We start from the raw sequence: 25,148 nt of genomic DNA, 5'->3' as shown, positions 1-25,148 counted from the left end.
CAAAAGAAACTAAAGTATGATGGCTGGACAAGATGATTTTTTTTTAAAACATAATTAATTATGTTTCTTTTTTTTAAAAAAGATTTATTTATTTATTTGAGAGAGAGAGAGAATGAGAGATAGAAAGCACGAGAGGGAAGACAGTCAGAGGGAGAAGCAGACTCCCTGCTGAGCAGGGAGCCTGATGTGGGACTCGATCCCAGGACTCCAGGATCATGACCTGAGCCGAAGGCAGTCGCTCAACCAACTGAGCCACCCAGGCGCCCTGGACAAGATGATTTTTAAGATTCCTTTCACATCTAAAATCCAAGGAAAGTGCTTCCAAAGCTTAGTCCACTGAGGAGGAACCCTGGAATTTTTCCTGTCAGAAAGACTATCTGAACAGAAGCTAGTCCATGCCACTGGGAACTGCACAAATATTATTTTGATATATGTCAAATTTCTACTTCTGACCTTATTTTATCCTCTCAGTAGCTCTATGAAGCAATTATTATAATCATCTGGGTTTTAGAGATGCGGTTCAATGAGATTAACTTAGCTTTCCTGAGTGACATGAGCTTTAAATTGCTAGAAGGCAGATGAACACATGGTTTTCTCGTCACTCTAAGTCCTCTTCTTTCCCACCATATCATGCCTCTTGTGGGCAGAAAGAGAAAAGTAAGAAAAATTATCTGCCCAAGGGCCAGTTCCCCAGTGAGAGGTTTATATAACTGCCCTATGATCATAGGTTAGCTCCCTGGGAATCCGACAGAGAAGGAGGGCAAACCATAGCCTCCTTTTCTACTTAGGCTCATGAATATCAGTGATCTGTCAGCACACTTCACCAAAGCTTTGAGAGCTCATCAAAAGACTTGGAAAGGCGCATCAAAGCGATGGGCACCAACAAAGCATACAGCGTCCAGAGGGCACTGGCTACAACCATTTGGACTCCCCAGCTGCAGCATTTTTTCTTATGTTTGACCCACCCTCCTTCTTGTCATCTTTTGCAAGTCCCAAGTCATGGTGATATACTCCTACATTTCTTTCTCATGCTGCAATGAGGAGAATGCTTCCAGGACACGTGACTGTCAGGAGTGTAGGAACTCCAGGAAGATTTGGGGTAGGATGCAGCTCATGCCTGTCAGACAGAATTTCCCAATACCTGTCTTCCCAGGGAGCGCTGGACCTCTCAAGTTACCTGCTCCAGACTCCTGCTTGGTGCTGCAGGGCTGCAGAGTATCCAAGGAGGGTACGTTTCCTGCTACTATAACAACAGAGTCCTCGACCTGCAGAAATCCATGCGAAACTGGAGACAGCTTATAGAAATCTCCACTGAAAATACTTTATATTTCAAGTGGTTCTGCCAAATTGGAAACTGTAGCCTTAGAGCAACTTTGTGAAGTCATTGTGGTCCCCACCTGATTCCTCCTCCTTCCTTCTCTAAGTGTTCTCCTTTCCCCGCCCCCAACACTGGCTTCTCAGAGATGGACTCCACAGTGCACCCTCCATTTGGGTCAGAACAACAATGCCTCTCCAGATTTCCTCCACCTTCCCTCTTTTCTGTGAGCCGAATTTAAGAGATAGGCCAGTTAACTTGATAATTAATGGCATTATATGCTATATATTGATGTACTGTCCCTCCTGGTAACACGTTTGCATTCTGCAGGAGGCCTTCACTGCCTAAGTCTAAATGCTTGATAGATGGAGGACCATGTGTGCCCTGGCAGGCCTACTGATGTAGTGGCTATTTTGAAGCAAATACCTCCAAACTCCTCAAATCACCTCAAAGAGGCGGCACCTGATGTCACTGATGCAGAGTGTGAGAGCTGTCCTGGGGCACAATGAATGACACGGGCCACTTAAAAGTTCCATTGTCCTAGTGCTCTCTTTACTGTAGTAATGTAGAATATTGTTCTTTGGCCTCTACATATTTCTTAATATTACATTTAATGCTATTTCAGTTTCATCAGGCCTCTTTGGCCACACTAAGACCCAACATACCAGAATTACACTATTTAGTAAAATAAACTCAGATCACTTCCACACGCCAAAGAAAGAAGGGTACAGTTTCCTTGACATGTGGACTTATATTTTTAATTCGTGTTCTTAAAAATATTCAGAAAAAACATAAAGGGAATACATTCAAAGGGTCAAATTCAGTCTTAAGAAAAACAAGAAATAAAAAGGTACTGAAATAAGTATGAGGAAAAGAGCAATTTACATATAAATCTTACAGAATCATTTTTCATAAGACTTATATATTCTAAATGAAACAGGAACCGATGTTTTATTTTTTTATTTTTTAAAATATCTTGGTTTCTTTTCTAAGATTTATTTATTTGAGAGAGAGAGAGAGAGCACAAGTAGGGGGAGCAGCAGAGGCAGAGGGAGAAGCAGACTCCCCGCTGAGCAGAGAACTGACATGGGGCTCGATCCCAGGACCCCGGAATCATGACCTGAGCCAAAGGCAGATGCTTAACCAACTGAGCCACCCAGGCGCCCCCAAACAACGTTTTAAATAAACATATAAGCTCTGTCTTTTAGTGGTTAGGATATATAAACTTAGCCTAAATTTCTTGAATGGATATGCAATAAACTATTTATAACATTTTCTCTGTCCTACTTAACTTATGACTAATCCTAAACAATTAGAGAGTCAGATGGCCGAGTATTTAAAGAAGCAAACATCCTAAATAAATAGAATGTCATTTCTAACTGAAATCCAGAGCTCCAAGCCCCTTTAGATACATGGCTATGGGGTCACTCACCAACAGCTACAAAAGGAAGCTGCAAAAGGAATCCTACAGAATCCTGCGACTTGAAAATAAGGAAAAACAAAGGATCCTTCAGATCTGGATAGCATGGTCATCTGGTGGGGGCCAGGAAGACTCCCCAGGCACCTCTAATAATATCAAAAGCAATTTTCAATTTTCTATATACCTCATGAAATTCTACCATGTGGACCCTTCTCTTGAAAATTTGGGAAATAAAAACCTGCATCGACTGCTGATTTTTTTATGACGCCAACATTCCTAAAACCTCTCAACACCTCCTCCCCCAACAAGAGAAACCTTTTATAAAGCAAGGCTGGGTCTGCCCCCAAAACCTATCATTTCACTAACACTTAAAAATATTTTCTCAACCTTCCCAAGCAGTGCTCAAAATCAGCTTGATATATATAGAGAGCCTCCTTTGTGGAATAACAAGATTATTTTTATCATTTTCCGATTCTCAAAAATCTGACCTGTCACCAAAGAACTTCTAAAAATATCAGGATGATAATGATATCCTTCGTCATTTCCCTCCTGGCTAATGGCTGCATTACTAGAGTTGGGTTTTTATTTATTTTCTGAGGGTCCTCTCTGATCATAGCACTCATCTTGTCATTGCTTCAAGATGTGGGACAGAATAGCTATCTTGGGAAGGTGGCTGATTTTTTTCCCCACCTTTAAAGACAAGGTGTTTTTGCAAAACATTCAGCTCAATTCACCCTCTGCCTATCTCTTAAATCACATTTTTGAGTTGGAAGTATATTGGAATGGATCCTAGAAAACAAATGCTGACTGAGGAGAAGCATTTTGTTCTTTTACCACAGCCAATTCAACACAGCAGCAGCATTACCGAGCGCCTACTATGTGCCAGGAATATAAAGATGAATAAAATGCTCCTCAAAGAGCTCACAACTTAGCAGAGCAGACAGTCCCGCTAACAAATAACAGTAGTATGCTATGATAAGAGCTATAATTTTATTGTTGTTTATATAAACATACGAGAATAAAAACACCAGTAAGAGAGCAACAGATACTGTCTAGGGAAATCAGAAAGGAAATGGGAAGCCAAATGATGTATTAGAGATAGATCCCAACAGTCTCTTACTGCTCAGAGATTCTGTCCCAATCTTGATATATCTGGGATTGGAAAAAACAAAACAAAACAAAACAAAAAAACTGGTTCTGAGAGTTGTTAGAAGCATATGCTTTTTGGAAAGAATTTGGAATATACCTGTGAGGATAAGTCCTCTCCCATTTATTCTTGGGGGTTCATTTTGTTGTCTTTTTTTAGTCATGCACAGATCAAAGTACCTACTCATTGGTCTTGCAGATCCCTGAACAAAGGAGTGTTCCAACTATAAATGCCTCACATGGAGACAACTCATTACTCTGATAATGATGAATTCTATTTTCAGATTGGGCAAGATACATCAATATGTTGTCAACCATTATATTGTCTATTACATTGTCAACAGGTTTTCCCATACTTTGACTGTAGGTCTGGGGGGACAAGATAAAGGAGACTTCCAAGCAGGGACAAGAGTAGGCCCTTGTTCTAGTGGCAGAAGGCTAGGGCCAGAGGGGACTGAGAGCCAGTAGAGGATTGTCTTCATAGGGACATGACAGTGGAATCTAAAAATAGTGACAGATGGTATCTGATTTAGGTCTTCCTTATCTCTGTAGTAAAGTTCATCAAACATCATTACGTCATGTTGTTGTGTTAATAAGTACTGGTGGATAAGAAGAAGGTTCTATACTCATGCTTTGCAGCTGATTGAACTAAAGCAGGCTGTGACATCAGAAAAATTCTTATGAGATGGCCAGAGGTAAGTGGGGCAAAGTTGGGAGAGGGGTGGGACTTGGGTAGCACCTAGCTGAGTGGTAAGGGAGAGACCTGGGGTCCCAAGTGTTCCTTTTACAAACTCTCAATCAAGCCTCCTGCTTTCAGCCCTGCTCCCACTCTTGCCTTCATGGATTCCATGTGTTTCCTACTCTAAGCCTTTCCAAGATTCTACCTCAAAATTGGCTTGCTTGCTTTCTCGTTCCTTCCCGTTGCCTTCTCTCTCCTGCAGACAAGCAGCTTTCAACTGTCCCTAGTCTAATAAGCATGTTACTGTCTTCTGTTGGCTTTCCCACTTCCAAAATTGAGTTTTTCTCTCTCACCATCTCTCCTTTCTCTTGTTCTCATAGGTTCGTGCATTTTAAATTCCTTTACTGTGAGGTTTTGCACAGGAGTGGAGATGAATGCATGTGTTCAATCTATGGTTTTCTTTCTCAGTATATTTTGTTTATCTATTCATTAACATTCTATTTACTTGAAAATAACATGACACCAGTACCTTGCTTACAATTAGCACTAGACCCCTAAAAGGGCTTATAAAATCAAGACCCTCAAGGTTGGAATGAACTATAAATGTCAACCTGCCTGAGCTCTCATCAGACGTTTAATCCAGGAAATTCTTTAGCTTGCCTGATACAAATTTAATTTATTGAGTAAAAATGCATAAAGCCAGGTTATGATTTTGTATATCGTTATATATCATATTTAATAATACTAACAATAGCTGCCACTTATGATACACTTTCCATGTGCCCCACCCTGTGCTAAGGGGCATTTATGCCTCCCCACAATCCTATGAGGGAAGTATTATCATGGTGCACTACTCCGACCACCCCCAACATTTTGCAGAGAAGGAACCTGGGGTTTAGCGCAGGTTTAACACTCTGATTGCTGGTAGCTTGTACGTGACAGGCAGAGCCTAATTTTGAGCCAGCTTTCTCAGATTCCAAAGCTTATCCTCTTAGCTGTGATGGTTCCAGATTTAACACTATAAGACCTAAAGAAGTTAATTGTTTCTGCAGGGTGTCTGATGTGTGCTTTCTGCTTTTTTTCACTTGGAGTTTTATTTTTTTATTTTTTTTAAAGATTTTATTTATTTATTTGAGAGAGCAAGAATGAGAGAGAGAGAGAGAGAGAGAGAGAGAGAGCGCACATGAGAGGGGGGAGGGTCAGAGGGAGAAGCAGACTCCCTGCTGAGCAGGGAGCCCGATGCGGGACTCGATCCCGGGACTCCAGGATCATGACCTGAGCCGAAGGCAGTCGCTTAACCAACTGAGCCACCCAGGCGCCCTCACTTGGAGTTTTAGCCATTAGTGATGTTGTACTTGTTTATTGTTGTCTACATTTGGGTCTTTAGGGTTATGATCCACGGTAGTCCCAGGTTGACTTTGTCTGCCAAATTACTTTTCTTTTAAATTAAGATGAACTCAGGAAATAAAAAGAGTTTTTAAATTAGTTTAGGTCAAACGAGGAAGGTAAATCTGTTGTCAAAAAGACAGGCTAATAATTTCTAGGTAGATAGATGCATTTATTATCCATTATATAAAATCACTATAGCTTATATATTAAGTATAGGTAAATTAGCATGTTGACCAAGCCAAAGATTCTGGGTTTGGTGGGTTCTTTTTGCTAAAAATAACCACACAGATCCTCTTACACTGTTGGTGGGAATGCAAGTTGGTACAGCCACTTTGGAAAACTGTGTGGAGGTGCCTCAAAAAATTAAATATAGAGCTACCCTATTACCCAGCAATTGCACTACTGGGTATTTACCCCAAAGACACAGATGCAGTGAAAAGAAGGGCCATATGCATCCCAATGTTCATAGCAGCAATGTCCGCAATAGCCAATCTGTGGAAAGAGCCGAGATGCCCTTCAACAGACGAATGGATAAAAAAGATGTGGTCCATATATACGTGGAATATTACTCAGCCATCAGAAAGGATGAATACCCAACTTTTACATCAACATGGATGGGACTGGAGGAGATTATGCTAAGTGAAATAAGTCAAGCAGAGAATGTCAATTATCATATGGTTTCACTTATTTGTGGAACATAAGGAATAGCATGGAGGACATTAGGAGAAGGAAGGGAAAAATGAAGGGGGGAATCGGAGGGGGAAACGAACCACGAGAGACTATGGACTCCGAGAAACAAACTGAGGGTTCTAGAGGGGAGGGCGGTGGGGGGATGGGTGAGCCCGGTGATGGGTATTAAGGAGGGCACGTACTGCATGGAGCACTGGGTGTTGTATGAAAACAATGAATTGTGGATCACTACATCAAAAACTAATGATGTATTGTATGGTGATTAACATAACATAATAATAAAAAAAACAACCACAGAGTTTTCTTGTCAGCAATTTCAATGTTTGTGGGTACACTATTAGAAGAGGCAGATGTAACAGAAACTACCCAGAACCCCAAATCAGAAGACCCAGGGTTGAGTCACAGTTCTGCATTTCTGTATTTTGAACAATTTATCTAATTTCTCTGAACCACGGCTTCAGGATATGTAAAAAAAAAAAGAAACTAATGCACAACAGTACTTTGAGCACCACTGAGACAATGTATGTGTAAGTGCTTGGCAGAGAGTAAGAGCTTAATAAAAGCTCATCTATCAGTTTGCTCCAAGAGACTCTAGCAAGTGTTGAAGAAATACTTGTTGAATAAATTAGGGAATAGGAGATATATTGGAGGATACGTACAAGCAAACAGAAGAGGTTGGGTGTCTGAAATATCTTTCTAAAGCATCCCCAAGATTCCCAGGGATGGCCCCTCTAATTGTAACAGCTGTACTAGTCACAGAGAGGCAAGAAACTTGAAATGTCAGCTCATTTAACTGTGTAGGGATCTGCGATGCGTGGCAGAGTATTACCTGTGACTTGTTTTACCTCTACCATTATTAACTCTAAATCCTGCCCAGCAAATCTCAGCATTGAGTTTTATCTGAGTGCAGAAGATAGTAGAATCTTCTCTTAGACTCACTATGGTTGTCTTCCAAGGATAAACAATGCCACAGGAAAGGCAATTTATCTACGTAAATACTATTATCTTCTAATGTCCAAAGTCTGCCAGACATAAATTTAAATCCCAACAGAAAAGTCTGAAAAGTTTGCCTCTGTCCTAGGTCTTCCAACATCAGAAAGATTTCAGAGAGAAAGGGGGACATCTTTATTCTCTTGGGTATTCGAGAATGATGGCTCAGACTGGAGGTGGCATTGGGAATCCCACCAAGAACTGAAGGCTTAGACTTAAATCAGAGCAGCCCTCATGTACAGATGTTTCTACAGAATGTCCAGTAGGGCCCTATATACCAGGAATATGTTGAGGGCACAGCCAACTCCTGTAGAGTCATTTCAGATTGGACCCAGGCTCCTTAGAAATCTTTTGTGTTCAGTCCCACTGAAAATGGCTTGATATTATGGATTCATGAAGAAAGGCAGGCATGGGACAAAAGATATTTGTCTCATATCTTTCCTGATTATCCTTCAAATGGTCCTATCCTAGAGATACATACCTCTCAAGCAAGAAATCATTCTGACTCTCAAAGATGTCTATAAAAAAAGTGGGTGATCAGAGTAGTACAATGAATAGGTCCTTAGTGAGCCAGGAGCTACAAGACTGAACTCCAGTCCCAGCTCTGTCACCGACAGAGCATTTCAAGTTACTTAATCTCTCTGAACCTAGGTTTGTTGTTTTTTAATTTAAAAAAAAAATTAATGAGAACATGGGATTAGATTATCTCTGTGGACCCTTCTAATTTTAAATATCTCTGATATATCCATTAATCTGACAGGAATGAGCCTAGCTAATAAAATCATATGACTAGCAAGGAACATTCCAGAGCTAACACTACAGTCAAATACTTCTTATTTCCTCTGTTGAGTGTCTGATGGAACTGAATTATAGGGTGGGGCTTCTGGATCCTTGTCTGAGCTGCCCATACCAGAAAAAAAGATGAGCTATGGCCTTTAAGCTGTTGAAAAGTCGAATTTCTCATAACCTAAGTAACTTTGACACTATGCACCACAGCCTGACAATTAAATTTTTTTCTCTCTCTCTCTAAATTTCAACCAGTGGATATGCTACATTGAGAGTGAAACCATTCTGATGTAAAGACATCTCTTTTCTCTCATCAGAGCCTAAAAAGCTGTCAGTGCCAGTTTCCTTATTAGTAACCAATCTGCTTGCTCAGACAGTGCCTCACAGTTTAAACCAAGTGAAAATGCTGTTCTCCAAGAACAGAGGAGCAAACACAGCTGAGGAATCGAGTTGAGCTGAGGTGGTTTGCAGAAGGCCACAGGAGCTGAAATTAAATGTGTTGCTCACCTCACCAAGACAGGGAAAGCAGAGTGCTGCTCAAGCCAGTGATGTGTATGTGGTGCCTGGAAAAACATTCTCTATGGCTGCATTCAAGTAATTGCTCAGCTCATGCCTTGGCCCATGATTGCCTTTTTCCTTCATTAGGCACTCTTTTGAATCAGCCCAAGTGACACAGTCTTCTCCAAGGGAGTTGCTTCCAGCTTGACAGAATAACCATGGAGCCCCATTCCTTTCCTGCCAATGCACAGGAAACACGCCATGTACCATCTTCAACCTAACCTGTATCTAGTTTATTGCAGAGCAAGGGAGTCTGGAAGCTTGGTCTGCACCCCAAAAAAACTCTAAGGCCCTTGAGCAAATGGGTCTCAAGGAAATCTGCTGAGGGTGGTTTGTCACAAAACAATAAGACCCCAAAGACAGGTGGCCATTAGTCTCACTGGAGGAAAACAAAACAATGAGGACACTAAAAGGAGAAAGCGTTTTTCATAGACTTCCATGTGAATATCATGGGACGTAGGACATGGGTAATGGACGTGAAGGAGGAAGGGTGGAGTGAAAACTGGCATCCTGGAAGATCCCAGTAACAGAGAGCCCTGGATCTGAAGGCAATGGAAGTAAACTGGGAATCTAGCAAAGCCCATATTTTCTGTGGGCATTTTTGTCATCCTCCTTAGTCCCTCACCTCCCCAGCTGTTGGAGCCAATGGTTCTGTCCTGCAGTCTAGGTACTTTCAAAGGGACAAGTGAGCAATTTTCTGCCTCCAAAGGCCCCTATATTTCCTTGATCCTCAGATCAAAAATCTCTTTGGAGATTTAGGTGACAAAACCCATTTTACCATCATTAAAATGAAAATACCTTGCTGAATTGAAACATCACCAGAAAAGCCAATTAAATCAATCATTTGGATATGAGCACTGAAAATCTCCACATGGGTTCTTCTGTGTTCTTCAATAATACTCACTCTTCTGTCATAGCCTGGTGGTTATCTGAGTGTAAGTACTTTATTTTTTACTGTGGCAAAATATACATCCAGAAAAGTGTACGTATTAGAAGTGCATAGCTTTACAAACTGAACACAACCATGCAACCAGCGCCCAGATCAAGAAACCAAAAATCACTAGAAACTCTTTCCCTGACCCCTTCCAGCCACTCTTACCCTTAAGAGCAACTCTTATCTGGCCTTACAACAGGATAGATTAGTTTTGCTGGGTTTGTACTTTATAAAACTGAAACTATATGGCCTGTTCTTTTCTGTATCTGTATTATTTCCCTCACCAGTGTTGGTGAGATTCATCTATATTGTTGGGTATAGCTATAGATTATTCTCATCACGATGAGTATGGTATCCCACTATAAATATACCACACTGTACCATTCTACTGTGGTGGGCACTATGGTAGCTTCCAACTGGGGCCTATTTCAAATAGTGCTGCTGTGAATATCTTGATACCTGTTTTTGGTAAACATATGTAGTCAGTCATATTTTCTTATAATATCTGGCCCTACAGTAGATGATCATGTATTTATCTGCTTTTCCAGACCCCATTTTAAAAAGCTCAGTGAGAAAGTATGTGCTGGGTGTATTTAGAAATTTATTAGAAAAAAATAGGGTGGTCTGATTTTCACATTGTCTCTCCACAATATTTTGGCAGTTTGTTCTCTAAAATCAAGCAGCAACAACTAAGCTTAAGCTGCAGCCTGAATTCTTATTACCGTGGGATCACAGCATTCTCACTTGACAGACTCCTCCCGCCTCCTGGCAACGGCTCGTAATCACCCCAGCTATGTCGTCTATTTTCAGCTCATATAAAATTCTTTTTTTTTCAAAAATACTTTTTCCCAGTCTAGTTTTTCTTCTTTAAAATTCTTTGATTTTTAAATTAAAATATAGAGTAGTTCAGCCTAGTATCTTATCTTCAAAATGACACTGAAAAATATTTTATGGGAATGTGGGAGAGAATAACCTTTCTACTTCCTCAGAGGAGATCCAGTGTTCTGTATTTTAATATGGAAACTTAATGAGCAGATTCAGAAAAACTATTCCCAGGCTATGTGTGTTGTGGGGGCAGAAGGTGAGTGATTAAAACATGGTCTCCAAATTCTTTGACATCCCTCCCCTCAAGAGGTAGAATCTGGATAGACGGTGACTGGTTTGACCATTTGAGTAAAGCAGAAGTGATGCTGTGTGACTTCATGGCTGGGTCATAAATGGCCATGCAGCTCCTATTTGGTTCTCTTGGAATGTTCGCTTTTAGGATGTTCCCTCTCAGAAATTAAACACCATGCTGTGAGGTACCCAAGCCACCTGGAAAGCCACCACATGTAGGCACTTTGGTCAATAATGCCAGTTCAGCCCAGCGTTTGAGTTCATCCCAGCTGCTATGGGGTTGAATTGTTCCCCCCCCCCAAAAGATATGCTGAAGATCTAACCCTCAGTATCTCAGAATGTGACCTTATTTGGAAATATAGTAATAAGTTAAGATGAGGCCATTTGGAGTAGTGTGGGCCCTTAACATGTCCTTATGAGAGAGAGAAGAACATCATGTGAAAACACAAACACACAGGAAAAACAGCCATGTACAGATAGAGGTGGAGAGTGAAATCATGCTGCCACGAGCCAAAGAGCACCTGGGGCCACCAGAAGCTGGAAGATACAAGGAAGGATCCACACCTAGAGCTTTTGAGGGAACATGGCCCTGCTAACACCTTGATTTAGACTGCTAGCCTCCAGAACTGTCAGAGAATACATTTTTGTTGTTGTAAGCAACACAATTAATAGTATTTTCTTACAGCAGCCCTAGGAAACTAACACACCAGCCCAGGTGCTAAACATGTGAGTGACAAAGCCCTCAGTGATGCCAGCCCCTAGCCACTAGAGTCTTCTCAGCTGAGGACCCAGGCATTGTAGAACAAACAAACCATCCCTACTGCACCATTTCTGAATTCCTGGCCCACAGAATATGTTACGGCAAAGAGGTTACTTTGTGCCTCTAAGTTTGCAGTATTTTGTCCCATGCTACTAGTAGTAGAGCAGGAACCATCAGAGTTTCAGACATGGCAGCATGAGGCCAGGCCCCTCAGTGTACCCTACACAAAAGCCTGACCACTCATCTCTGCTCTGAAAATGTGCTCAGGATCAGAGTGTCCATTGACACAAAAGAGTAATTCAATCCTTGGGTATTCTGCAGGAAGCATGGGCTTTGAACCTGGAACAACATGTACCATAAGCCAAGCCATGCTAAAGGATTTCACATGGATTATCTCATTTAATTCTTCCAACAGCCCAAGGAAGGAGGTCCTATTTTAAGGCCACTTTTATAAATGAGGACACTGAGGCACTAAGAGGTTTAGAAACCTTGCCCTGAGTCACACAGTTCATAGTGGTAAAGCATAGGCTTCACACTTAAGGAAATGGCACCAAGAACCAAGAAATTTACTACAGTCATTGGAAAGAAAGGATGTGATGCAGCTGGTTTCCAGTGCAGGACAGTGACCCAAATGTTTATTTGCTTACTTAATGGACATTTCTTGGAGTTCTATTCTGTGTTGCTGTGTCACTTTGGGAAGGCACAGTCTTATTGCCTTAAAGATTCAGACATGTAAACAAGCATCTTTTTATTGGTCCAAAGTTGAATTATTCAAAAGAAACTGTCTTGATTAGGAAAATGAGAGAAAATAAAGCAAACCAGTACAAGGAAACAATGGGGTTTCCTTGCTGGTAGAAGCAGAGAGAAAGTTGAAGTCAATGATAGCTAAAATTCTAAACTAGAAAACAAGTTTGGGTTAATCAAGCAGTGGAATGTGAAATTGAGCTGTGATTGGGTCCTATGAATCCAAGCAAAGCCCCACATATCCTCAGTGGCCCAAGGCATCCGATTAGATCATATCTAGCACGGCTGGGACAAAAACACTCATGACCACATCTAGATGAGTTCACTTTTAGACTTTCTTTTTCCTTCAATCAAAATGTACCCTTCCAGGTCCCAAAGGAGAGGGAAAAGGAGGAAAAGTCAGGGAGAATAGTTTGGTGGACGAAGGCATTTTCCTGCTCTCCCAATGCTCAAGACAGCCTGGCCACAATGGTCCCTCAGAGTGGTCACCTGGGAAGGTGGGCAGAGAAACAATTCTAGACTCAAGGATTTTGCCTCTGATGGATGGCCCTGACTGTCGTCCAACTACTTGAGGGGTGAGGGTGTTGTACTGTTTTGCAAAACTGGCAGAAATAGGTCAATGAAGCGCCCGGAACCTTAGCTCACTCTCCTGGCTTTTTGTCCTCTCAGCCCAGTCACGACTGCTTTAACCTTTTCTTCAAGTGGAATGTTCCTTCAACAACTTAAAATAGTTTCCAAAAATGTCTCACAGGAAAAAGAAAAGGTGAAGGTTACATGGAGCTGGCTCACCCATTTTGTGAGCTAAGATGAGTACTTTGATTTTTTATTTCTGATATATTTTATTACTGCTTTAAAAGGAGAGAGTTAAAGGCATCTGGGGATGTTCAGTCAGGGAAGGAGTTCAGTCCAGGACTTCTGCTGACCCTCTAGAATATCTGGCACCCACTGGTCCTCTGTGAGGAAGGGGAGAGACTGAAACTCCTAAAAGCCAAACAATAGTCCTTGTTTCTGCTCATCAGACAGCAACTCATTACCTACCAGCTGCAGAGCAAGGGAGACATATTTGTAATAGAGTGTCTGCTATAGAGAACCTTTTATTGACTCATTTATCTTTATTATCTTTATTATGTCCAATGGACATGGAGCCAGGATCACAATCAAAGCATACTTGGAAATGCCTTCAAAATTCTCCCATTTCCCACTGAGATATGCTTTAAAGCTCTTTTTTTTAAAGATTTTATTTATTTATTTGACAGAGAGAGAGATAGTGAGAGAGGGAACACAAGAAGGGGGAGTGGGAGAGGGAGAAGAAGGCTCCCTGCCAAGCAGGGAGCCCAATGCGGGGCTTGATCCCAGGACCCTGGGACCATGACCTGAGCCGAAGGCAGATGCCCAACAACTAAGCCACCCAGGCGCCCCTGCTTTAAAGCTCTTAATATTTGCCCTTTCTCCGTAGGAGTTAATCAAATGGGAGTCAATAGAAAATCCACTGGGAGGAAGACCTCGTTGAGTCTCTTGTCACATGCAACATTGACTGAAGATATGATGAATGAGGGACATTTCTGTCATCAGATTAACTTTAGTGTGAGAGGTAGTATACTCAGAGTCTTCTGGGCTAAACCTTATGAGTTTGAATCCAGGCTCTCTAGTCTACTAGTTGTGCAATTTCAAACAATCTCTCTGGGCCCCTTTCCCTCATCTGTAAAATGGGGACAAAAACAGCATCTACCTTCTAGGATAGTGGTAACCAATAAATGAGTTAATATTAAAAAGGCCCTATAATAACTGTGCCATAATGTGTTTTCTATCATTTGTTATTGGTTTAGGAAAGGGAGCAAGAGTAGACTAAAATGAGACAATTGAGACCCTGAAAGATAGAAAACGAGTCCCAGATTCTGCGTCCTCCTTCTGAAACCACTTTAACCATCAGCATCCATGGTGATTCTCCCATCCATGTGGAAAGAACATTCAGCAAGAAGAAAGAGCCCTTAATCTCACATTACCAGAAACACAGGAAGTCACATAAAACCAAAGTGATATCTCCTGCTTTTATTACTGTATAAGTTCTGCTATTTCTTATTGACAAGCTTCCCTATGATGTATAATTTGTACAGCCATATAATCAAGGATTCTTTGAAAAACAGTTTGGTGGGGGGAATCAAGGGTGGATAAGGTTGAGTGGATTTGCCTACCTGTCAAATTGTTCTAATGCCCAAAAGTAGAGTGAGTAGAAAATGGAGGTAATATGAGGTAAATGATAAGGGTTATCTTCTTTCCAATCCTATACCTAGATTGGTCCTTGTTCCATAATAAGTGGTCTTCTCTGACAACATGCCTTAGACCTCCTCCTTTAGGAGTCACTGTCCCTTAAACTCAATATCCCCCCTCTTAGCACAATGCCTGGCACACAGTACTCTTGGTTTTTCAAAAAAAAAAAAAAAAGACTGAATGGATAGATGGATGGATGGATGGATATATAGATGTAAATTTCTTCAGCTACCTAATCCATTTGAAAGAGAAGTTATCTAGTTTTTCACAAATCCCCAAGATCTTAATTATGGAAATTTCTGGATTTCACCCAAATCAGTTTTCTCTACAGACACAGGCTTTCTGTGCATATCATTATACTACAAATTGTCTTTTCAATTTCCACTAAAATTTTATCTCTCACTTGATGAGCAATTTTTGTACTAGTTGAGACACCAGCTGAAATAGTTTCACAAAGTACTTTTTTTTTCCTTTCTGTGGAGAGTATATGGTGAATCGCTTATATTCATAGAACAGGGTCACTGTTGAATTTCACATTCCACTGCTTGATCTACCCAAAACTTCTGTTTTCTTAAGCTATAACTGTCTCCAACCTCAACTTTCTCTTTACTTCTATCAGCAACACTGGCTTAGCTTTCTTTCAAATCTTTTTCTAAAAACCACAGAAAGTTCTAATTTCTTTTATTTTATGAACACCACAAAGATGTGGAGGTCTGGACAGCCAGGGAGCTGAACTCGCTACCTAAGAGTATTGATCTCACATACTGGTCTAGAAATATGACACACAGAATTTGCTCCCAACTTGAGTCCCTATGACGTAGTATCTCAACTTTCAGGCCACCTCCACTCACATTATATGACTTCTCCTATTTAAAAAAAAAAAAAAAAAAGCCCCCTCAGTAACAACCCAGTCTCCTATGCACAACCAGCTGAAGAGTGTGACATCAATATCATCAATATTTCAAAAATACTTTTTATAAAATAAAACAGTGAGCAAATTTGGGGGTTTTTGTTCTTTAGCATCTGTTCAATGAGTTGGAGGAGGCCTTCACATTTTTCAGTTAATATAGTTCCTATTGGAGATAACACCATCCACTTTAAGACTTAGAATGAAGGAATATTTTTGATAAGGAGTGATGTCAAGTAGTATATTCTATGAGGTAGTACATGCAACTCACATATACATACCCTTGCTTTGTGGGCTGGTCTTTCAGTTTCTAGTCTAAGAATTCAAGCCAGCCTTTGTATTCTGGGCTTTGAGGCTTGAGCAGATAGAGTACTACTTGCTTTTCTGGAATTACTTTGCTTGGGTTATACCCTGTGAAATATTCCAGAGGTTGTTGTCTATTCATTTTAAATCTATCTGAATATTAAGATATGTTGGGTATCTCTAAAGATATTTCCTTTGCTGCCTAGAAATAGAATGAACTTACATTTCAAGGTGGCTATTCAAACTGCAAATGCTGCCACTAGGAAATCTCCTCTAAGACTGTCCTTGCACAAAGCAAGATGTGCCTGGGCTGAATGTTCTTTTTTCTTCCCTGTTGGCCCTTGTTCTACTTTCGTCTTGGTCTCAGTCCAGCCCATGCCTCTTTAAAACCATTTCACTGTGGACTGATGAATGAAAAGGAAACCAACATGTAAAAGAACCTCTCTCCTAACAATCCCAGCTTCATAAAGGATAAAATTTCTTTATTGATAACAATACCTGATACTGGAACAGTGCTTCACCTTTTCAAAGCTGTCAGGTCCACGGGCATTCTCTCCTTAGAGCTCTCTGAGGTTGGCAGTTATCACAATGAAGTGCTTGTAATTATCTGTTCAAGCCTCCTGACTGTGGGGAGACAACCCTGGGATCTCCATTCAGGGCATTAAATGTAACTAGTTTCTAATTACACATTATGCAGCTTTGAAATGCAATGAAATTTTGGATTTCATTCCATTGAGAAAATATATCTAGATCCCACTTAGAGGCACAGTACCCACTATAGCAGCTAATGGCCCTGACCCAATGGTAGCTAGACAGCAATGCTACTTATCCACACATACCCACCTCTTCATGGTGGTCATGTTGCCCAAGTCAGTCGAGCAGCAACGTGAGTCAATTCTTAAGAGGCTGGTATAAGTCCACTCTTTCTATGAAACAGGTAACATCACATAATAGTTGAGGGTTTAAGGCATGCTTTGGGTTTACTTTACAGCAGTTTTCCCAAGTGGTATGAACATCAGAATGCCATGAGATGTATGTTCAAATACCTTCTTCTGGATCTATCAAATCAGATTTTCCAAGGGACTTATATGCTCAGGAAGGTAGGGGAAGCACCAGTCTCATAAAAATCTTTATCTAAAAAATGATTGCAAAAATATTCAATTTTATTTCTAATTTTTATGAAGTGAATACTGAGTCCTTCCTGCTAGATTCTCTGGCAGACACAAAGAGAAATAAAATAAATAAATAATAAAATAATTTCCTTTCTCTGTATCAAGAATTTTGCATATTCATCTCTAAATCCTCATGACAAATGTAAGCTGTAGGTTGCATTTTACAGATGAGGAAGCCAGGGCTCAGGAAGGCTAAGTCACCACAGCTAATAAATAATGGAGTCCCAGTCATTCTGGCTCCTCATCACTAACTCCACTGTCTTACTTTTCTCCATAAGAGAGAGAAGACACGTGCCTGCAGCAGAATACAAGCAAAATGTTGTCTGTGCCCAATGAGGGTAGAGATGGCATTAAGCAAAGAACTTATTAATGTGGTCTGGACCAAGCCAGGAAGACTTCAAGGAGGAAGCGGGAGGATAGGCAAGATTAGGTAGGTGAAAAGAAGAAGGGAGCATATTATGGGGAAAAAGAAGGGCAACACAAAAAAGATGATGGTGCTGTTATGACCAATAAGTACTTACTGAGCACTTAAATGCCAGACACTTTCTATGTGCTTTAAATGTGTTCTCAAATCAGTCTAAGCCTCACATCAGCACTGTGAGAGCAGGCTTAAAATCTCATTTTGACTTAACTTAAAGGCCACCTGTCATAGAGAATAAGTCAAGTCCTGACATCTCCCTATTTCAATTGCTTCCCTCCCCTTGTTCCCAACCACACCTCAGAGACAAAATTCACAGAGTGTATCTTCTGTAGGCAAGCTCATGGTAAGGCCCAGCTTAAGTGGGGGCCCAGCCACATTACAAATGCCATAGGAAACTTTATTTCATGTTCTCAAATTCTGATGTATATGGGCTTGTGGAAAAACTCATTTGAAATGGGCTAAATTGTTGATGATAATTAAACGTTCAGGGCTCTTCCGAAAGTTCCACTGCTGGAGCACCTGGGTGGCTCAGTCAGTTAACCGTCTGCCTTTGGCTCAGGTCATGATCCTGGGGCCCTGCCTTTGGCTCAGGTCGTGATCCTGGGGCCCTGGGATCAAGCCCCACGCTGGGTTCCCTGCTCAGTGGTGAATCTGTTTCTCTCTCTCCCTCTGCCCCTCTGCCCCCTTGTGCTCTCTCAAATAAATAAGTAAAATCTTTAAAAAAAGAAAGAAAGAAAGAAGGAAGGAAGGAAGGACAAGAAAAAGAGAAAGAAAGAAAGAAAGAAAGAAAGAAAGAAAGAAAGAAAGAAAGAAAGAAAGAAAGAAAGAAAGAAAGAAAGAAAAGAAAGAAAGAAAGAAAGAAAAAGAAAAAGAAAGTTCCACTGCCATTAGTCACATTGTTCTGCTCCATGAACTTACTCTCATCAGAGCATGAATCCTATAGTGGCCCTTTGTGTGAGGCCCTGAAGGATCCTAAGAGGAAGGCATGTGCTCCCACAGGGGGTCAGGCATGGACAGCACTGTGCAGACAGGCAGAACCACTTCTTTTCTTCATAGCTGCCTTTAATGTTCTTCTGAAAAAGCTTACACTAGGGTTTATATAGAACTGAGGATTGGCCTTAAAATAAAATGATCAACTTTAGTCTCATGTCTATGCCCCTTCCTCCCTCACTAGGTACCCAGTATCTTCATGCTCCCAAGCACTTAAAGCTTTCTATGGAGGCTGGTTTAGGCTCATCTTGTGGAACTGCTGGAATTTCTTCCTTTCTCACTTCCTTGCAATCTCTTATCAAATTTATGAGTGGAGCATCCCATTCCTTCATTGTCTTGCTAAGTCACAGTGTGAGAAAAGAACCAATTATGTACTAGATACAGGAGGCACATCATAGGTACTCCTCAAATGTTAACTCATTTAATACTCACTAGAACTTTAGGAATAAGAAATATTTTTATTGATGAGGAAAATAAGAACAGGTTGAATGACAGTCATATTGTTAATAGGTGGCAGAATAAGATTCTAGTCCAGGTCTGAGTCAAAAACCACTCATTTTCTAGTGTATATGTGCTAGTTTGGGTCCTCTGAGAAGCAGACATTGTAACAAGATTAAACATGTAAGAGTTTATTGGGGGACTCCTTCTTAAGGAAAGGGGAGGGAACAGGAGCAGGCTAGAAGGGCCTTTAGTTGGAGAGGCAGGTCTGACTCCTGGGAGGGAGAGGGGAAAGGGGGGGAGCTGGGTAGGAAGAGCCTTGGACTGCAGCTCTGAGTCAAAGTCACCTGCTGGAGGAGTCCTGCATCTCTCAGGAAAGGCCCTGTGCTAGTGCAGCCTCATGCTCAGCCACTGGCTGGGAGCAGCCTGGGGAACTTGGCCTCAGGATGAATGTGAGGGGGAAACCAGAGAGGAAGCAGTTCGTGCTGTCAGATCATCACACTCCCACAGGAGGAGATTTGAGTTATGCATTTTCATGGCTACCATAGTCACCCCACTGCATGGCCTGATCTACTTCTCTATACAGGAAAGTAGAAACAGCTCCTCCATGCATCCCAGAGGCCTCTCTTCCTGAGGAGAAATTTGGACAAAAGACATTAGGTGTATGAACAACAGTACCCATTACTGCAGTTGGCCTTGGGCTCATGTCTGGTTCTCATCCACTCCCTCCTCCCCTATACATTCAAAGGTTCCCTCATCCTCAGGTATAACCTCAGCAGAGCTTGGTGGCTTGCCTAGCATTTTCAAGCAAACCTTCATTCCCAAGGGATCTGAGTCCTTGGCAACATCCTCCTTAGGATGGGATGGTGGCGTGTAATCATTCATAGTCAAAATGTGACAGAGATGTATCAGGAGAAATCCAAGCGGATTGCCTGGGCTCTGCCCATAGTCTACCTGCCCGTGTGTAACAGCAGCCCTGCTCCTCCTGGTGATCAGTGGCAATTACCCCTACCAGGACTGTGACCCCTCTGCTTACTGGCTGGTCCTTGGAGATGAGTCCAAGGGCTTTGGTGACAGTCTTAGCTTATAGCTCAATGAGAACCTTGTTGTGCCCTCTGGCAACAGTATATACGCCCTGGGGACCAACACTTTCAATCTTGAGAATAGTAAGTACAAACCCCCTAGTGGATCACTGAGAGTGAGGGAAAGTGGTTCCACCTCTTGGTTTCTAGACCCTGCTTTTCCCTCTATTTGCTGCCCCCTTTACTTGTGTGCTTGTGCTCTCTCTCTCTCTCTCTCTCGTATGTCCTCACCTGGCCTTCCTGTGCACAGCCTTCCTGAATATGTGCATGTGTCTTCTTATAAGGGCATTAATCCCATCATAAGGACCACACCTTCATGACTTCATCAAACCTTAACTACCTCCCAAAGCCTTCTTCTCCAAATATCATCATACTGGGGATTGGAGTTTCAACATAAGAATTTGGCGGGGGGTGGGGGGGGACGCAGGGGAAGGGGAGGGGGGAGACACAAACATTCAGTCTATAGTACCTGGGTCCTTGCCAGGTGTTAAATCCCATATCCCAAGAAAGTGTCCCCAAGAAAATGAATTCCCGTTCATCTAGCCAGACATTCCAGCCCCCTTAATCAAGCACCCTCAAAATCTAGTACCAGGGGTATTTCCTTGATGGCAGGTACATTCTAGCTAATTCTTGAAGCTCCCTTTGTGCCCAATCTCTTTCCTCCTTCCTCCATGCTGAGGCTCAGCATGTCCTCAGTCAGGTTATGCTGGGATTTAACCTGTTATCCACCTGGCAGCCAGGTGAGGAAGTGGGAACAGCTCCAGTTGTCTTGTGGAGGTGAGGTCTCCACAGCATCTCCCAGGGCGGGGGAAGTGCTACCATGTACAGAGGAAACTCTGAGGGTTTGGAAAGGCTGCAGAAACATCCAACCAGATCCCTGCTGTGTTCCAGGGTCCCAGGTTTTCTCAACCAAGGCCCTGATCTTAGCATGGAAGACCTGCCTCAGCTGAACATCTGACTGTCTCTAGCTCTGCAATTCTGTCTAAAGACACTGCTCGGTTGGGTCTCTTTGTGAGCTATCAAAGACAGCCTCTGGCTCTCACAGTTAGCATTTAACTGCTTGTCAAAGGCCCTCCGTTTCTCACAGAAAGGCTCCCATCTCATTCTCTTCAGGGCATCAGTACAACAAAGTAGCAACCAGCTTGTGCAGACCTCTCCCTCTCCCCCCCCCCCCATAATTTTCAGTTCTCCTTCCTAGGGTATTTTCTCAGGTCACCACTAGTTAAAAGCTGAGCATCTGGGCCTCCACCCTGTGCCTGGGATTACCATGCACTACATATCACTCACAATGGTACCGTCTTTGCCTTCTGAGCTGTGAGGAAGCCTGTTTCACAAACCCATCTTACCACCTGCTTTCTCAGACCACTCCTGGCACCATTTGTGTTAGTTTGAACCCTTCAAAGGTTAGGTGTGCAAGAGATTTGTTGAGGGAAATGCCTGTGAAGGATAAAGGGGAGGGAGCAGGAGAAGGCAGGGAAGGCCCTCAGACCACACTGCAGGTCTGACAACTGTGAAGGAAAGGGAACGGGAGGGACCTGGGTAGGAAGGGTCTGGGACTGTAGCACAGTTCTTAGAAGGGTTCAGTTGGGCTAACGGGGAGTCCTCCAGTCAAAGTCACCAGAGACCCACATCTCTCAGGATTGGGCTTGCATCTCTACCCTTGCTATTGTCAGTCATTCATTGCAAGTGGCCCACAGGAAACATGACCTGGTACAAACATGGTAGAGGCTCCAGTGAGCTAGCAGCTGGGGCTGTCAGTTAACAATGCTCCCTACAGCAGGAAATCTGAGCAGTGCATTTTCATGAGCACCAAACAACACACTAATGACCAAACTAAGTCTGGCCAAGACGTTAATGACTGATAATGGCTTGAGGCATTAGTCACTCTACATAACATTCACATTTTGATAGCTCTATACAAAGAAATGACAATAATAGAGTAATTTTAAGATGTATGACAGGACCAATGGAAAAAATAATTTGGTGCAATTGAGTCTTCCTTTACTCTCCTCAAATCATGCCATATAGGAAGCTATTCTATATGGTACATATGCCCTTGATATTCTCATAAAATGGAAATAGTTCCATTTTAGAATTCAAGACATTAAGTTCAGGAATAGGGAAAGAAATGCTCAAAATAAAGTCCATTTTTGCCTCCCCTATCTTAGGCTGAGAGGTGAGTAGTATTACGATTGGATGAAGCAATTTTCCACCTGCATGTTTCATAGCCAGTGAAAAAGAGTGGTGATGCCACCCTGTGCAGACTCTTAAAGCTAGAAGAGATCCCATAAATCCTGTCCATTGTACCTCAGTCTCCTGCCTGGCAGCAAACCCGTGTGCAAGGTTCTCATCCCAAATTCCCACAAGGTTAATTGTCCTTGGCTTGAGCACCTCCAGTGACATGGAACTCACTGCTTCCTAAGGCAGTCATTTGGTGGCTAGACTGCTCTAGTTCTACGATGTTTTATTTATTTTTTCTAAGATTATTTATTTATTTATTTGACAGACACAGCAAGAGAGGGAACACAAGCAGAGGGAGAGGGAGAAGCAGGCTTCCCACTGAGCAGGGAGCCCGATGAGGGGCTTGATCCCAGGACCCTGGGATCATGACCTGAGCTGAAGGCAGACGCTTAACGACCGAGCCACCCAGGCGCCCCTACGATGTTTTAAAAAGTGATTGAGTCAGCACTCTTTTCCACATTTAGCCATGTTTTCCACAAATTACCTCACTGATTCCTTACAATGACCAGGGAGGAAGACTTTCCCTCATTTTAAAAATGGGAAGCCTGAGAAAGAGTGGCCCTTGGTGTACCCAATGTCACACAGCTGGAATTCAACTCCATGCCCAGTTCTTTTCCTTAGTCTCCCCACAAGTGCCTTAGATTATGTTGGGATCAGTCTCTAGTTTCCACTTTTACTGATTCTAGTTCACACAGAACAAACCTAATATTATTTAACATATGATGTCCCTTCAAATATTTGGGTGAGATCTTAACATATTCTATGACACTTTAATATGCAGGTTAAATACCCAATTTCCTCAACTATTCTTCGAATGCATCAGCCCCAGATGTCCCCAGACATGCTCAGCCAGACACACTTTAAGTCTCTAATATCCCTCTTAATGTGGCACACCCTACACTGAGCACATCTTCCAGGCATCTTATGACTTGTGCAATGTGGAAGAAAACCATCACCTCCCATTCCCCACACACTATACTTCTATCAATGCAACCACACTATGCTACTGACTCAATAAACTTATAGACAACTTAAGCCTCTAGGTCTGTTTCACATCATTAAATTGTATTTCACATATTCTGTATTGGTAAAAGTCTGGGTTTTTAAATCATATTCATTCTGTTTAACTTTAAGCATATTAAATCAGTCTATTGCTTCAGCCTGTTAAAATTCTTAACCCCCTTCGTAGCATTTGAAATCATGTGATCATCTAGAAATTAGTGTTTTTGAAAGAGCATCTGAGTATTAACAAATACTGTAGAGACCAGCCTATCCCATTATCACCTATTACAGGACCTATTAAGACCCCATTCCCTCCTTCCACTTCTAGTATCTTCTCTATCATAATGCTCTTCACCTGGGAGCTTCTTAGAAAATGCAGACTCCCAGGCCGCACCCCTCCTACAGAACAGAATCTGCACATTAACAAGATTGCAAGCGATTATGTGCACACTGAATTTTAGCTGCTCCAATCTATGTACCTTAAGCAGGTGACGTAGCTCCTCTCCCTCAGTGTCCTCACCTATCGGAGGGAGAAGGATGAGAAGCGAAAAGCCCTACAGCCCCTAAATCCTCTAATCCTCTGCTTCTTCTTACTTCCTTAGTTGCCTTAAATTGTCCCCAGAACTCTCCTGCAGTTCCACCATAAAGGCAGGGGAAAATTGATGACTGATACAAAGATATACCTCATCCCTTTCAATATTAATAGCCATAAATGAGAATCTTTAACTCAGGAGTGGCAAGGCTCTGCATAAGCAGCCTAGAGTCATTTGATCTCTGTCCTAATTGAATCCCAGATTTTTAGCTGAGTTCCAGAAATACAACACTAGCTCAGAGACCCATGCCACAAAAAGGCTCTGAGATGTGTCCTGTCCACCTGGGGAGATGGGGATCTAAAAAGGTATCTCTCCATATGAGAAAAAAGCACAAGCTCCTTTGGAATCAGTAGATCAGAGTTCAAATCCTGTGTTCATCTGTAAACTAGGAGTAGTAAGAGCACTCATGCTGTAGGTCACTGTGAGTCTTACATGAGATTATTTCTGTGACATGCTTAGCCCATAAGAGCTCAATAAATACTCAATATTGTATTTATTGTTATCCTTTCATATCTAGAACAGGGATAATTTTAATTATCACACAGCATTGGTAAAGGAAATAATGTATATGAACATACTTTGTACATGGTTACAAATTACCCAACATCTGCTATTTTCTGACTTTAACTGATCATCCACAACATAGATGCATAACAAAGAACAAATACTGAACAACGATGTATAGATATCTGTCCTCTAAAAACCTGAAAATCAAAACGAGGGTAAAAAAAAGAGAAATAAGCCAGAGGGGCCAGGCTCTAATCAAATTTGTTGCCCCTACACAAAATTGCAGTGTCACCACAAACCAATATTTAATCTATGTGTATAAGTCAGCATTCTACAGAGAAACAGAACCAATGGGAATGACAGAGAGAGAGAGAGGTTGACTGATTTCAAGAAGTGGCTCACATGACTAGGGGGGCCGCAAGTCCAAAGGCTGCAGGGCATGCTGGCAGACTGGAGACCCAGAGAAGAGCTGATATTGCAGCCTGAGTCCAGAGACAGTCTGGGGGCAGAAATCCCTCCTCCTCTGGGAAGAACTCAGTCTTTTTCTCTTAAGGCCTTCAGACTGACTGGAGGAGGCCCACCCACTTTATAGAGGTAATCTGCTTTACTCAAAGTCTACTGGTTTGAATGTTCATCTCATCTAAAAAATACTTTCGTAGAGACAGCCCAACCGGTGTTTGACCAAATATCTGAGTCC

General features: G+C 42.0%; 1 non-coding gene across 1 annotated transcript in view; it reads right to left on the bottom strand.

Annotated features, from left to right (window-relative positions):
• The window catches only part of LOC114213302 (uncharacterized), an 83,217-nt gene that overhangs the window by 12,309 nt on the left and 45,760 nt on the right, over nt 1–25,148 (bottom strand). The window lies entirely within an intron of this gene.

The sequence above is a fragment of the Eumetopias jubatus genome, unplaced genomic scaffold, assembly GCF_037043125.1.
Source record: "Eumetopias jubatus isolate StellerSeaLion01/CBP00866 unplaced genomic scaffold, mEumJub1_p1.0 scaffold_4, whole genome shotgun sequence".
Taxonomy (NCBI): domain Eukaryota; kingdom Metazoa; phylum Chordata; class Mammalia; order Carnivora; family Otariidae; genus Eumetopias; species Eumetopias jubatus.
The sequence above is the reverse complement of the archived record's forward strand: the minus strand, read 5'-3'. Positions and strand labels throughout refer to the sequence as shown.